The following is a 14,690-nucleotide window of genomic DNA, read 5'->3' on the forward strand; positions in this document are numbered from 1 at the left end:
GGGCACTCACACAAGGTTTGCAAGGGCTGTGTTCTCATGGGCCCATATGTAAAATCTCTTAAGTCCCAGGGCACTGGATTACTCTTATCTCTCGAAGGTCTTGCCTCAGTAATGGACTGAGCACTGATCCAGGCCCACCTAACCAACCACAAAAGACTGGAAAGTATGAAACTGTTGGCAGGTAACTTAAGTGCATCCCTGAACAAAGCTCGAGAAGATTTCTAAAAATACAAAAATACCCAGCACTCACTAATGTAAAATTCAGCATCCAATCAGACTGCCAGGCATCCAAGGAAGCAGAAAAGTGTGACCCATAAAGAGAATAATTGGTCAATCAAAATAGACCTAGAATTGAAGCACAAGTTAGAATTAGCAGAGAAAGACATTAGAAGTTATTATAACTGTATTCATATTTCACTAAGCTAAGTAGATGAAAATATATATCCACATAAAAACGTGTGTGTGTTCACAGCAGCATTACCCATAGAAGCCTAAAAGTAGAAACAACCCAATGTCCATCAGCTAATGACCCAGTCATACGATACAATATTATGAAGCCATACAAAAGGGATACATGCTTGGATGACCCTCACGAAAGGGTCATGCTATGTGAAACATGCTAAAGTGAAAAAAACCAGTCACAAAAGATCACTGATAGCATAATCCATTTTCTGTGAAATGTCCAAAATAGGAGATATATAGGGACAGAAAGCAGACTGGTGGTTGCCTAGGGCTGAGATGGAGAAGGTGACGGAAATGGGGAGTAACTGCTATTAGGTACAAGGTTTCTTTTGGGGGTAATGAAAATGTCCTAAAATGATGGTGAACGCTGTACAACTCTGTAGATATACTACTTACCCCCCAAAATACTATTTTAAAAATATTTAAAATTTAAATATTTATATATAGTATTATTACCCCCCTCCCCCAAAAAAACACATTAAAATGCCCACTTTAAATTGGTGGGTTGTATGGTATGTAAATTAAAGTAGAAACACAAGATATAAAAAGGGCCCAAATCAATCTTTTCTGAAGATGAAAACTACAATCTATGAGATGAAAAATAACATTGATGGGATAAATGACAGATAAGAAAACAGAAGAAAAAGTGAAGAAGGAAAAGTTAGTGAAGAAGGCATAGCAGTGACCTCTCCAAATGAAACAGCAGAGAAAAAAATCTAAAGACTTGAAAAGAGCATCAGTGAACCGTGAGACGCATATGGCCTCATATACAAGAAGTAATTGTATATTAAGGAAGAGGACAGGCAGGAAATATATTAAAGGAAGGAAATTTGAAAATTTCTAAAATGATCAACACTATAAACCCACAGATCCCAGAAGTTCAATGAATTCTAAGCACAAGGAACGGGAAGAAAACTGCATTATAATCAAATTGCTCAAAACCAGTGGTAAAGAGAAAATCTGAAAATCAGCCAGAGGAAGAAGTCTATGCCACACACAGAGGCAGAGATAAGGGTATCAGATTTCTTACTGGAACCAATGCAAGTGATAAGACATTAGAAAAAAACACAATTCTGACCTTGAATGCTATCCTAAGCAAAAATCTTTCAAAAATGAAGGCATAATGAAGACATTTTTAAGACATTCAAAAGATGAAAGAGTTCATCACTAGCAGACCTGCACTATATGAAAAGTTTTTTTAAAAATCCTTCGGGAAGAAGGATCCACACAAAGGTATTAAGGGCACTAAAAATGGTACCTACATGGAAAGATTATTGTTAACAACAATGCATTTGGGAGCTTAAAATATAAGTAAAATGCCCAAGAACGACAGCATAAAGGCCAGGACAAGAAGAAATGGAAGAAAATACACAAGAATTCCTTAATAACTTTGATGAGTCCAACTATGACTTAAAATCCAGAAGCCATGAGAGAAAAGATTTCAGCAGGTTCGCCTACAAACTTTGCACAGCAAACACACATCACCACCACAACTACAAGAAAATCAAAAGGCAATGACACATAGAGAACATTTGTAAATCCTAACAAGTAATAATTTCTCTAACATTTAAAGAGCCTAATGCATATAAATTGGAAGCAGCCAGCAGCCCAATAGAAAAATGGACAAAAGATATGTAGAGCCAGTTTTCAGAAACTGCCTCTCTTAGGAGAAATACAAATGAAAAGTACATTGATCAATGGGGAGAAAAGGGGACATCTGTAATATTTTGAATTATATATATATATATACATATATATATATGTGTGTGTATATATATATATGTATATATATATACACTCTCAGTGAAATAGTTACATGCTGGCAATAAAGTGTACATACTACACTAGGGAAAAATAAATAAATAAATAAATAAAAAGAAAACTCCATTCAGATTATAATCTTCCATCTGCCAGACTGGCAAAAGTCCAAAAGTTTGGTAACCCACTCTGTTGGCGAACTTGTAAGTAACTCCTCTCATACACTGCTGGTGGGATTGTAAATGGGTAGGACTTCTATCAAAATTATAAATATACATACCTCTAACTCAGCAATTCACTTTTGAAAAGCCATCCCTGATACCCATTTGGACATATGAAATGGCATATGCAGCATTATTTTTTATAGCTAAAGTCGAAAACCATCCAAATGAGTAGCAATAAGGGTTCGAGTAAGGCTCTCCTGCGCGTTACAGAGTGAAACTATGCAGCGGTGAAGAAGGCTGAGAAAATCTGAGTAAAACGGAAAGATCTCTAAGGTATAATGTATTCGATCAGTCTAAGATGTAAATTTTTTCATTATTTGAACATCTCTGAAATATGCTGTATCTTAAAATCTGTGACTTACAGTTATAATTGGCAGTATGTTTCCTTTCTTTGAAGTACTTATATTTAAACATATACTTATGAGAAGGAAAGATTCCACTGTAACATGAGGTGTAAAAAGCAATGATAACTATATTTATAGTGTTTCCCTTGTTGATGTAAAAACATCATAGAGGTATCTACGTATATAAATATGCACTGAGCAATCTGAAAGTCTAAATGTAGTCATTAAAGCTGTTCACCAAATATTTCTGGCTCCTTCCTTAAAAGGCACATTCTAGTCTCTCTGCAGTTGGGTAGGATCCTGTGATTAATTCTGGCCAATGATCTATGAGTGTAAACGAGCATTTAATTATCGACTCAAGACCTTCCACAGCACCCTTTTTCCTCTGGGACAGGGTGCTATCAGTCTAGGTCCCCAAGCAATTACAACAAGCCAAGTCCCCTGCTGCCCCACAGTGGATGTGAAACAGAAATAAGAATTAAGTCTTTGTTTTAAGTTGGGGAGGGAAGCAGGAGGGTGGAGGTTGGGGGTTGTTATGACCAAGTCTAAACTGATAAAGAAAACATCCTTGCTAGTATAATCATTTTTCCTTTTCTATTTGTGTTGTCTTTTTAAAAAATAGTGAGCTCCTGTATCTGAGGTTTATTTGAGGGTGAAGGTGAGACAGGTCTCAGCATGGGCCTTAGCATCCAGCAGATATTGACTACCCAGAGGCTATTATCATCACATCTCAACCTAGAGCAGCTTAAAAGCATCATCCATTAGGTTTCTCCAGCTCCTTTTGTTCCAATTCTGTGCAACATAAGAACAGTAAAAAAAGCAAGGTGCAGAAACAGTGGGAATAATGTGCTGTAATTTGCATGAGGATACAAACATACACACATCTGTACACACACAGTGTTTAGTGGGCCACATTTCAATAACATAGAAAGCCTAATAAAGGGGCGTGCACAGACCAATAGTGAATGTGTGTGAACCCAGAATCATGAACGCACCTCAAAAAATGGAACATCATTAAAGGATGGGAAAGATCACCAGCACTACTTCTTCAAGTAAGTTCTAACACCTACTCACTGATATTCAAGAAAAAATATGTAAAATGCTTCCAGAGTCAAGGGCTTTTGTTACTGAATCTTGATCCCATGTGAAAGCTTCAGCACTGTTGAATTCCACTTATTACAAGATTAGCAGTATGGCATTTCCCCCTCCACTAAGAATAGTAGCTGAACTATTATTTCCAAAGAAAAATGAAAAGGGACTGTGCAAAGCTTTAATAATAAGAGGAAAGCATCCAGAAAGGCAAGAAAACAGCACTTACACCACATACTGTTAACTGATTTCCCAACCTTGTATCTGTGTAACACTTTGTACACAAATAAACTCTTGAGCCATTTAGTCAGTAGATTTATTTATCTTGAAACATTCCCCAGAGTACCTAACACTTGTTATCTGGCCTTATTAGAAGTAAATGACATAGGTGGTTGACTTCACAAACTCCATTTAGCTGGGGATGAAGAGTTCCTGGAAATGGAACTTGCACAGAATCAGCAGTCTCCATGGAGATCCAGTCCTGGCATTCTGCACCGGAAGGGACGCAGCTTTCTAGCCACTTCACATCCACTAAAGTCAGGATGGTCTCTGCCCCTAATTTTTCTAGATGCTAATCACACTATTGTTTAGTCGAACCTCCAAGCTACAGTGATGTTTATAAAGCTTTTCATAAAAATCAAAGCGCTTCCAACCATCCTTAACTGCACACTGATCTTTACCTAGTTTCCTTAGGCAATTCCCTGCAAGAGCCCCATTAAGCTGCGGCGTACACTTCCAGCTTAGTACTCTCTGGTGGTTCTAGCAAACCCACCTTGTCACCTGCATTCTTCCCCTTTTCTCAACAGTTGCTATCAAAAACGCACCACCAGGGCACAACATAGAGACAATGACACACGCAACTCAGGATAGTGGTCGAGTGCTAACTCGCTGAAAACGTACAATAAGAGCACTAAGAGCACACGGGGACCAATCAATACTGTAACCGGCAGCAGGAGGCTCCCTGGGAGCTCCACCCATAGCCCTCCTCGTTTCTTTCAGGGCTTACAAAGTCCAATCTGGCCACCCTCACAGCAGCACTTCAAAATTATCACTCACCCTCAAGAGACTGGTATGCAAGTACCCAGCCCCCTAGACCCTTACTTGTTCTCTACTGGCTCCCAGATTTCCCCTGTGGGATTAAATTCCAGTTACCACAGAATTAACTTGCTTCAATGAGCCATCTATAGCCTGCCTTTCCTGACCCCCTTATTTCCCAGCTCCCCTTTGAAAGCTTCCTGGGATCATCTCCCCAAAAAACTACAGTTGACCTTTAAATAACATAGGTTTACACTGTGTGGATCCACTTACAGGGATTTTTTTCAATAACTACCTGTACCGTTTTCAATCTGTGATTGGAAATCTGTGGATGCAGGGCCCGCTGTATGCCCTGGTGCAGGGCATTTTATGTAGGGGACTTAGGCATCCAAGGAGTTTGGTATCCAAGGGAGGCCTAAATCAATTCTCACTGACACCAGGGAACAATTAAGTTCCGTGGAGTCAAAAGTTCTACTCGATTTTTGACGGCATGGGATCAAGTGTCACTAATGCCAGGGTTGTTCAAGAGGCAACTGTACTTGCATTGGAGTCTTTGACTCAGTGTGTTATGGGAGAACCCAAGACATTAACTGCAATTTTACATATGTCTACTTATTCTTTAAATATTTTGAAGACAATACAATTATAACAAAGCAGAACTGCATAGGATTATGTTACATGGATGTGTAACAGGTATGCATAAAATTAGCATTAAAAATTGCTCTTGTGCCCGGCCGAGTGTGGCTCAGCGGTTGGTCGACCTAGGATCCAGGCGATCAGGGTTCGATTCCCAGTCAGGGCACATGCCCGGGTTGCGGGATCGATCAATGACTTTCTCATCATTGATGTTTCTATCTCTCTCTCTTCCTCTCTCTTAAATCAATAAAGATATATTTTTAAAAATTGCTCTTGTGCCCTGGCTGGTTTGGCTCACTGGTTAGAGCATCGGCCAGCAGACTGAAGGGTCACGGGTTCGATTCCTGTCAAGGGTGCATACCTTGGGTGCAGGCTCCATCCCCAGCCTCAGTCAGGGCGCTTGTGGGAGGCAACCAATTGATGTGTCGCTCTCACATCAATGTTCCTCTCTGTTTCTCCCCCTCCCTTCCACTGTCTCTAAAAAAAAAAAAAAAAAAAAAAAAAAAAAGGGAAAAATATCTTCTGCTAAGGATTAACTAAAAATAATAATAATAATAAAATTGCTCTTGTGGCCCAGCTGGGTGTGGCTCAGGGGTCAAGGGTTGACCCAGGAACCAAGCAGTTCGGTTCAGTTCCCAGTCAGGGCACATGCCTGGGTTGCGGACACGGTCCCCAGTGGGGGGCATGCCGGAGGCAACCAATCAATGACTCTCTCATTATTAGTGTTCTCTCTCCGCCCCTCTCCCTTCCTCTTTGAAATCAATAAAAACATATTTTAAAAAAAGAAAAGAATATCACACTTTTTTTTTAATTCCCCAAAGTGTTACATTAAGGAAAAAAATTCCTTTAACACTGTGCCTGGAAATGGTTGTCTTCTGAATCCCCAACTTTAACTTCTAAAAATTTATTTGATCAGGTCCTGGCCCGGCAGATCAGTTGGTTAGAGTTGTCCTGAAACACCAAGGTTTTGGGTTCGATTCCCAGTCGATACAAGAAGCAACCAATGAATGCATAAATAAGTGGAACAACAAATCAATGTTTCTCTCTCAAATAAAATAAAAATAAATTTATTTGATCAAAATAGTTTGAATAAGTCCTAATAAATAAAGGATACTTTAAGGTTTATTCTCCTTTCTCTGCTCTCCTGAATAAGATAGATTTCATTAAATAATTTTTCATTTTGGAGCAAAGTTCTTATTTAGTTCAGGTTGTCATGTCTTTTTTTTTTTAATATCTTTATTGATTTCAGAGAGAGAGAGACAGAAACATCAATGATGAGAGCCCTTATTGATGGGCTGCCTCCTGCACGCCCCTGACGGGACTGAGCCCGCAACCCGGGCCTGTGCCCTGACCGGGAATCCAACCGGGATCTCCTGGATCCCAGGTCGACGCTCAACCGCTGAGCCACGCCAGCCGGCACAGGCTGCCATGCCTTGATGCTTGTTACTGGAAGAATGTAAGAAGTTACCACTGTGAGACGGCTCTGGGGGGTATGAGGCCTTCCCCCATGCTGGGTAAAGTCTGTCCCCAAGCCCAGCACTCGCCGGCCCCTGCGGTCCCCTTCCACACACTGACAGCTCAGTTAGGGGCGGTGGTGCTGTCAGGAGGAAGGAGAAAGCAGAGACTAGTAGGGTACAGTGGTCAAGAACAGTTCCTGCTGGTTCTGGAGGAAAACCTGAGAACCTTTTAAAATGGTACCTCAAGCCTCCTTTCCAAAGATCCCAGTCATTCAGAGGCATCCATTATTGAGTGTCCATGACATTCACAGATAAGCTCCTCTGTGCGAGACAGACACGGACATAGAGGGAGATGTAATCACCCGGCCTGCGTGCCAGTGTCGCTGCCCAGGCACCAGGAGCAAGCCTGCAATCTCTGTGCCAGTGCTGGCAGCGGCCACTGTAAGCACGAGACTATAAAATCATGTCCTAAGTGAATCTGTGCTTCCAGCCCTTTCAGTCACAACAGTTTAAAATTAGAATGTAGTATTAATAGTTGGGTTAAAATCCAATTGCACTTGTGTTTGCTAGCTAAATTCTAAGTATTTTACAGTTTAATGTCAAAAAGAAAGAAATGCATGTTGAGGTGCTTCAATTTGAGGTATCAGGTGCTTCCAACAAGCTCTCCAATGAAAGGATTACAACAAAAATTCCAAGAGCACACTGAGAACAGCTCCCAAAAATGTAAAAGCACAATATTAATTCTGTTATACATTCATGTCAAAGCAATTCTTCCTCAGCACCTATAAAAAATGTGAAAATCAGAATGCCTTTCAGTTCAAGTTACACATATAGTGCATATAGTATATTAACTACATGCACATATATATATCTAGATATAGATATATGATTAGTTATATAGCAAAATGAAGCTTTTTACCCTGGTTTCTGTTAAAGGTTAACACACACACACACACCAAATCTAGTTCTTAAAATATTTAGCGATCTTCATCTTTATTGCTTTCAATTTAAGAAGCAATACCCGGCTTAAAAGGTGTTCTATAACACTTCTTACCAATAAATAATGTATTCTTAAGAATAAACAAAGCATCTCATTTTAAATTGTATCCTCTGGGATACTTTGAGATTCAAGTTAGAGATATAGAATTGATTGGCATGTAGACCTTTCACTTTGGCTCTGTTTTAGTAGAGACAGGATTTTCAGTAAATTAACTATATGTACATACACATATATCTAGATATAGATATAGATATATGATTAGTTATATAGCAAAATGAAGCTTTTTACCCTGGTTTCTGTTAAAGGTTAACACACACACACATACACAAACACACACATGTATACATGCATACACAAGAAAGACACCACAAGACAAATATTCTCACTACATATTAGAAAAAATAATTCACTTTGTGTAGGAATTATCCAGTGACATTTCCATCACAAAGTTCTCTCAAACGGACATGATTTCAATGAAGAGAACAAAACTACACACTGACTCCTTCACTACCCACCTTCGCTGAGATGATGACTTAAAGTCTATTCCTTCTCAGCCTTGCAGGGTAAGGAGCAGGTCCTTATAAATCCTCACATCCCTTTCTTCCTTCCTCAGTAATACTTGGCCCAAGCCCTTGCTCAAAGTAGTTGCTCAATAAATATTTGTTGAATGAATACACTAATTCCACAGCACATTTCATACAAATACAAATGGGTATAAATGAGCAAAATGCAGAGAATGATTCAGCTGTGATGGTCCTAAAATAGAGGGCCTTGCAGAATTCAGAATCTGTAATGATATTATAGCATTATGGACTGGGTGTTCAAAGATTAATGTCATAAACTAAGTAGCAGTGCCAAGAAAGTAATCTTACTTTCAGATTAGAACTTAAAGGAACAACAGACACCACTGACATCAGGAACAAGATGTTTTTCTTTTGTGAAAAGTACACTGCCAACCAAATTTTAATGGTATAAAAGTGAACTACCGGAAAAATGAATTCAATATGTGATATTATACAATTAGAATGAATTTAGCCAGCATAACTTCTCAGCTTTTCAACTCAGAGACAATGAGACCCACTCTTTGAACTGACTGGTGAATCAAGCATTCTAAGAGAACTGCTCTTCTAGAATATAAATTAGACTAAAAATCAAAGGAACTGAACAAAAGACCAAGAAAATAAAGTCAGAAATTGTTTATAAAATTAGGGGGGAAAACATGTATATGTGGGGCCATTCGGATTTGTTCTGGCCTTATTTGAGGAACTTGAAAATCAAAGGGAATTGAATACTTTTTAAAAAGAAAAACAGAATATAAAAGAGCTTCCCTCTTCCCAAAGTTCAGGTTGGCATTTCATGACATTTCCTCCTGCCAAACACAGTAAATAAGACACAAGCCTGCCTATTAAGCAAAGAAATGCCTAGAAATAACTAAGTAAGCTGGGGGAGGGGGAGTCAAGAATAGCTATTATAACAACTCATTATAAGTATCCTTTCATCAAAAGCCTACAAAAGTGAGATTCAATTAAAACACAAAAATATATATTACCAAAAATATCCACCATCTGAAACATAGCATTCATAATTGACCCAAGGAAATATCACAGAAACTACTTTCAGCATTACTGGGACACAGAAACCAACACAACTTTTCATATAAAGACAAATTTCAACTTGAGCCATAAACATACAAAAGATACTCTACAGTTATAAAAAACTGAATCCGCTACCTAAGACTAAATATTTAAAACAAGCAAACAGGAAGGGACGGAACCAAGAATCACAACTAACAGATTAAATCTACATTTAAAATCATCAGAAAGAACTGCAAAGTAGAGTCAATGATCTGAATACCTTTTTTGGTGCAGTATCCAGGAAGAGCTATAGAAAAAAAAAAAAAGAGAGAGAGAGAGAGAAGGCGTAAAACTTCCATATAAACTCCAGAATCCAGATGAGATGTACACATTCCAGTTCAATATCCTTGTATTTAGGATGTTAAAATCAATTTCATCATGGAAAATGTTTTCGAAGGTAATTCCTGCCTAATACAGAAGTCAGCACTTCTAGAAATTAAGTGACTAACCCAGAAGCTAAAACCAAATGATGTAAAGAAACAATTTTGGAAGATTGGTTACCTCCTGCTGAACCAATAGAATCTCTAATACAATCTCTCCACTTTTGCCCACAACAACCCCTGCACCTACTTACCTCACTCATAAAGGTGCCAGTCCTAAGTGAGGAATGGCTTTGAAATACTCAGATAAACAACTCTTGTCAGGCTTTCATTTCAACTTACAGATAATTATCAAAATAACTTTAATGCGAAGGACCTTAAAGGATTTACTAAGATTTAAAATATTCCTTACCTGGGAAGGGAAACAAATTACTGGCTACTAAAATTATTTTTTCCTAATATAGAAAAAAATAAATTTAGATATTTAATTTCTTATTTATGTACAACACCCACACATTTCAAATAAATTGGGCCTCTGTATGGAAAGGCCTTTTGAAGGACAATGTTTTACGCCTCCCTCCCCAAAAAAGTACCCTGTCTGCCGGTCACATGCACCACCAGTATAAATCTTTGGATCTGTGTAATACTCTCTTAAAATGGATGTACTAGAGGCACAATCATGGTTTAAATTAACCACTCTGAATAATTCATATTCTCTCAGTAAATAATTTAATATATTTATTTTCTATAACCTTCAACATGAGGCTCTCCCGTGAGGCCTTTGCATTTTTGCAAAACCCCCCAAATAAGCCTAGCTGCAACTTAATATTAGGCAACATAGAAACTCTTCAGTATAAGAAAAATATGTAACAATAGCTTCAAAAAGGAAGGAATGGCTTGGGTTTATTCTTCCTCTTACAAAGAATCTTTCAAGAGAAGCCTTCTCCTGCTTCCTGCTCCGCTGCTGACAAATACTGAGCCAGCCTTGGTTTGTGCCACCAGGAGCGCCCTTCAAAGCAGAGAGAGGGACACAGCATTTCCACTGTGCTGACTCACGGCCTTGTGTGCAAGTACACAGATGGGGAAATGTCTGCTCCTGAGCTAGAAACCCTTCCAGCACTGACGACTGGCCCAGTCCGCCCTTGTGTCCCTGCCTGGCCCACTGCCGGCACACTTGGAATGCCGAGGACATCAGCGGGGCCTGGATGTCAATGTGGCACCAGGCCAGGCGGTTCACATGCAGCCCCTTCACTTCACCCTCCAAACAACTCTGAGCGCTTATTTTTAAACGGGTGGGAAAATCACGACTCCAAAGGTTATTAATAATCTGGCTGTGTTCAGTCCCCGCGTGGGCAGACACGAGCTTACCCTGGTTTCCTCCTGCCTACCCACGAGAATTAGCTCTGCCTGAACTCTTCCCATCAAAGTTAGATTTCAAATACGATGTGGTTCCTCTAAACACTGGTCCCTGGATCTCCCTCAGGCCCTTCAAGTTTTTTCCCTCACTTAACACACAAAACAAGTCCCATAAGAGCAGGGACTATCTCCAGCAGTGACCTACTACTTTTAGCACTTGAGAAAAAAACCAAAAACCTGGCTGAGTATTCACTATACATTTGTTAAATGAATGAAATATCAGGAAAATCTGGGCTATGGGGACTGCAAATCTGGAAAACAGCACGAGCTCCAGAGGACCTAAATTGTGTCCTTAGTTTGTTCATTTCTCCAAATTCCTGAGGTTAATTACTCATCTCTCTAAATTCAGTTTTACAGATACTACTTTTGCAGCATCTACTATGACACTGTTTACTAGCCTAAGTAGCACAGGATTCATTAGTAGATGTTCAACAAACCATTTATGTACAACTCCGTGAAACAGCTTTATCTGTTGGAAAGAACTAAAGTCAGGTAGTCATGGATTTATTTCCCAAAAAGAAACCACCAACTTGGAAAAATTACTTATCTCTAGTCTTGGCTTCTTCAGAGGGAAAAGTGGTTGGTTGTGACATTTCTAGATGATAGCCTGAAATTCTTTCAAAAAACAAAACATCTGTCCTATCAATTCAGAGATCCCCAGAGACTATCTCAGAAGCTTGGAAATGTAATTCCATCCTAAAAATCCACAATGTAGATTTCATTCCAGCCTTCCCTGAACCCAAAGGAACTGGGGAAATTCATTCCTATTCCAAGGCACAGAGAAGTTAGAGTTTGCACTGACTGACCATCTCTGTAAGCCAGTTATTCCACCTTCCCTTCCTCATCTATATGTCCAACCACTCTTTATGTCCACTGAAGCAGTAATATTAAAACTGCGTTAGGATGAAAAAGCTGTGGTACATTTACACCGTGGAATACTATGCAGCCGCAAAAAAGGACCTCTTATCCTTTGGGAGAGCGTGAAGGGAACTGGAAAGTATTATGCTAAGCGAAATAAGTCAGTCAGAGGAAGACAAGTGCCACACGATCTCACTTATATGTGGAATATAATGAACAAAATAAACTGATGAAAAAAATAGATCCAGAGACATTGAAGCATGGAACAGACTGAGGGGTCTCAGAGGGAAGGTGGGGAGGGGGAGAGGGTGGGGAGAGATTAACCAAAGAACTTATATGCATATACGCATAACCCATGGACACAGGCATTGGTATAAGGCAGGCCTCGGAGTGGGGTGGATGCAGGATAGAGGGGATCAAAGGGGGACATCTGTAATACTTTCAATAAAAGATAAATTTAACAAAAAAAGTGTGTTAGGTTTTTGTCTGTGTGTGATGTTGGAATACTTAAAGAATTATACTTAAAGCAGATAATACGACACCATCAGAAGTAAAGATTTTGAAGAATTAAGCACATAAATCAAGAAAATTAATTCACATTATAAACAAATTTAAAAGTGCAATTTTCTTCCTTTCTATTTTATTTTTTAATCCTCACCCGAGGATATTTTATCCATTGCTTTTCAGAGAGAGTGGAAGGGGGGGAGAGAGAAAGAGAGCGACACACTGATTGGTTGCATCCCGCATATGCCCTCAGCGGGGCCGGGGATCGGGCCCACAACTGAGGTACGTGCCCTTGGCTGGAATTGAACCCAAGGACCCTTCTGTCTGCAGGTTGATGCTCTATCACTGAGCAAAACCAGCTAGGGCTTTTCTTCCTTTTTTTAATACAAGTCATATGCAAGAAGAAAAATCAATAGTACATACTTGGACGAGCTTGTTATTGAAACTCAATAATCTACTACATGGAACTCGAGAAGAAAAATGAATTTATTTCCTCCTTGAAATAGTGCTCCAGGTAACAGCATATCAAGTATATCTCAAGAAAATATACTTCTATCACTGCAAACAATGAACATGCATGAATGACTGTTTTACATAGTAAACATGCAATAAATACTTCCTAAATTAAGGAATAATTTTTCCCTATCTAATGATGTCTAGTGACTTTTTTTTAATCCTAAAAAAAGGAGGAGGGGACATAGTATTGTTTAATTTTATTTGATGAGTATCCAAGACACTATCAATCAGTGCTTTCAGATGACAATCCTGAACTCAACTAGAGCGTCTCCAATAAAATAATTTACTGTTATAGACACTCTTTAAAAGGTAGAATATTGTGGCAGACACTGAAAAAAAATCATTTTTTTAAAATTTAAGACAAACCACCAAGACTCTTTTTTAACTAGTAATTATCAATTTTCTTTACTAGTTAGGAATTTAAAGGACAAGAAAGTAAAATAAGTTGAAGTTCTGTACCAAGAATCAACCCTACAAATCATCAAACAGATTACACAGTGTTACAGTTTTAAAATGTTTTCCTACATTGATAAAGAGGAAAGGAGAATGTGCACTGTCGTTTACGGAGGGCCCTACTTAAGGGATAGGAACATAAGAGATCAAATCTGGCGACACGAAGGTTCATAAGAAAATAAAAAATATGACTGTGCCCAACATTTTTTCCTTTGGTATTTCTCCCATCTTGAGTTATCTAGTTTCAAATTAAACTGAAAACCCTCCTCGTTTCCCTTCTTCCCTCAGCTCCCTTGACTGGTAACAACTAATTCTGATCATATCTTTACTCAGCATTGTTTAGCATTAATGTATGCAGTTTATACTGTATTTCTGACCTTTCACATGGTGTCCTGGAACTGCACCAGGAGTACAGCTCAGGTAAAAACCCATGTCATTACACATGGCAAGAACTCAGTGAATGGTCAGTAACATCTTGATGGGGTCGGGGTAGGAATAAAATCCCCATCAGTCTGCTTCTAGTATAGTTTAGCCCAGTGTGGTCAGGTGACTGGCTGGACACTAAGCAACAGTGACCACAGAACAAAGGACTACAGGTACAAAATAGGCATTAAGCATTCTATACTAAATGTGCACACATGAACTATCCTGGAATCAATGGGAATTCAATTTGCAGTAAAAACGTCAAGGGACTAAAGTAAAAAAAAAAAAAATTAATGTATTTAAGGGCAGAAGTGATAATGTGCATTAATTTTTACAAACTAACCCCAATGGGAAAAAATCATCACAATATTATAAGTGCTGGCAAGGATGTGGAATAATTGGTACACTGCTGGTGGGAATATTGGGTGGTGCAGCCACCATGGAAAAAAGCCTGGCAGTTGCTCAAAAGATTAAACATGGAATTACCGTGCGATCCAGCAATTCCCCTGTTAGGTATATACCCAAAGGAACTGAGAACATATGTCCATGCAAAACCTTGTA

The 14,690-nt window shown here is 38.9% G+C and overlaps 1 protein-coding gene across 10 annotated transcripts in view; it reads right to left on the bottom strand.

Moving 5' to 3' along the window:
• The window catches only part of CDC14B (cell division cycle 14B), a 79,061-nt gene that overhangs the window by 61,013 nt on the left and 3,358 nt on the right, over positions 1-14,690 (bottom strand). The gene's annotated exons all lie outside the window — the stretch shown is intronic.

Source organism: Miniopterus schreibersii (genome assembly GCF_964146895.1).
Source record: "Miniopterus schreibersii genome assembly, chromosome: 11".
Lineage (NCBI taxonomy): Eukaryota > Metazoa > Chordata > Mammalia > Chiroptera > Miniopteridae > Miniopterus > Miniopterus schreibersii.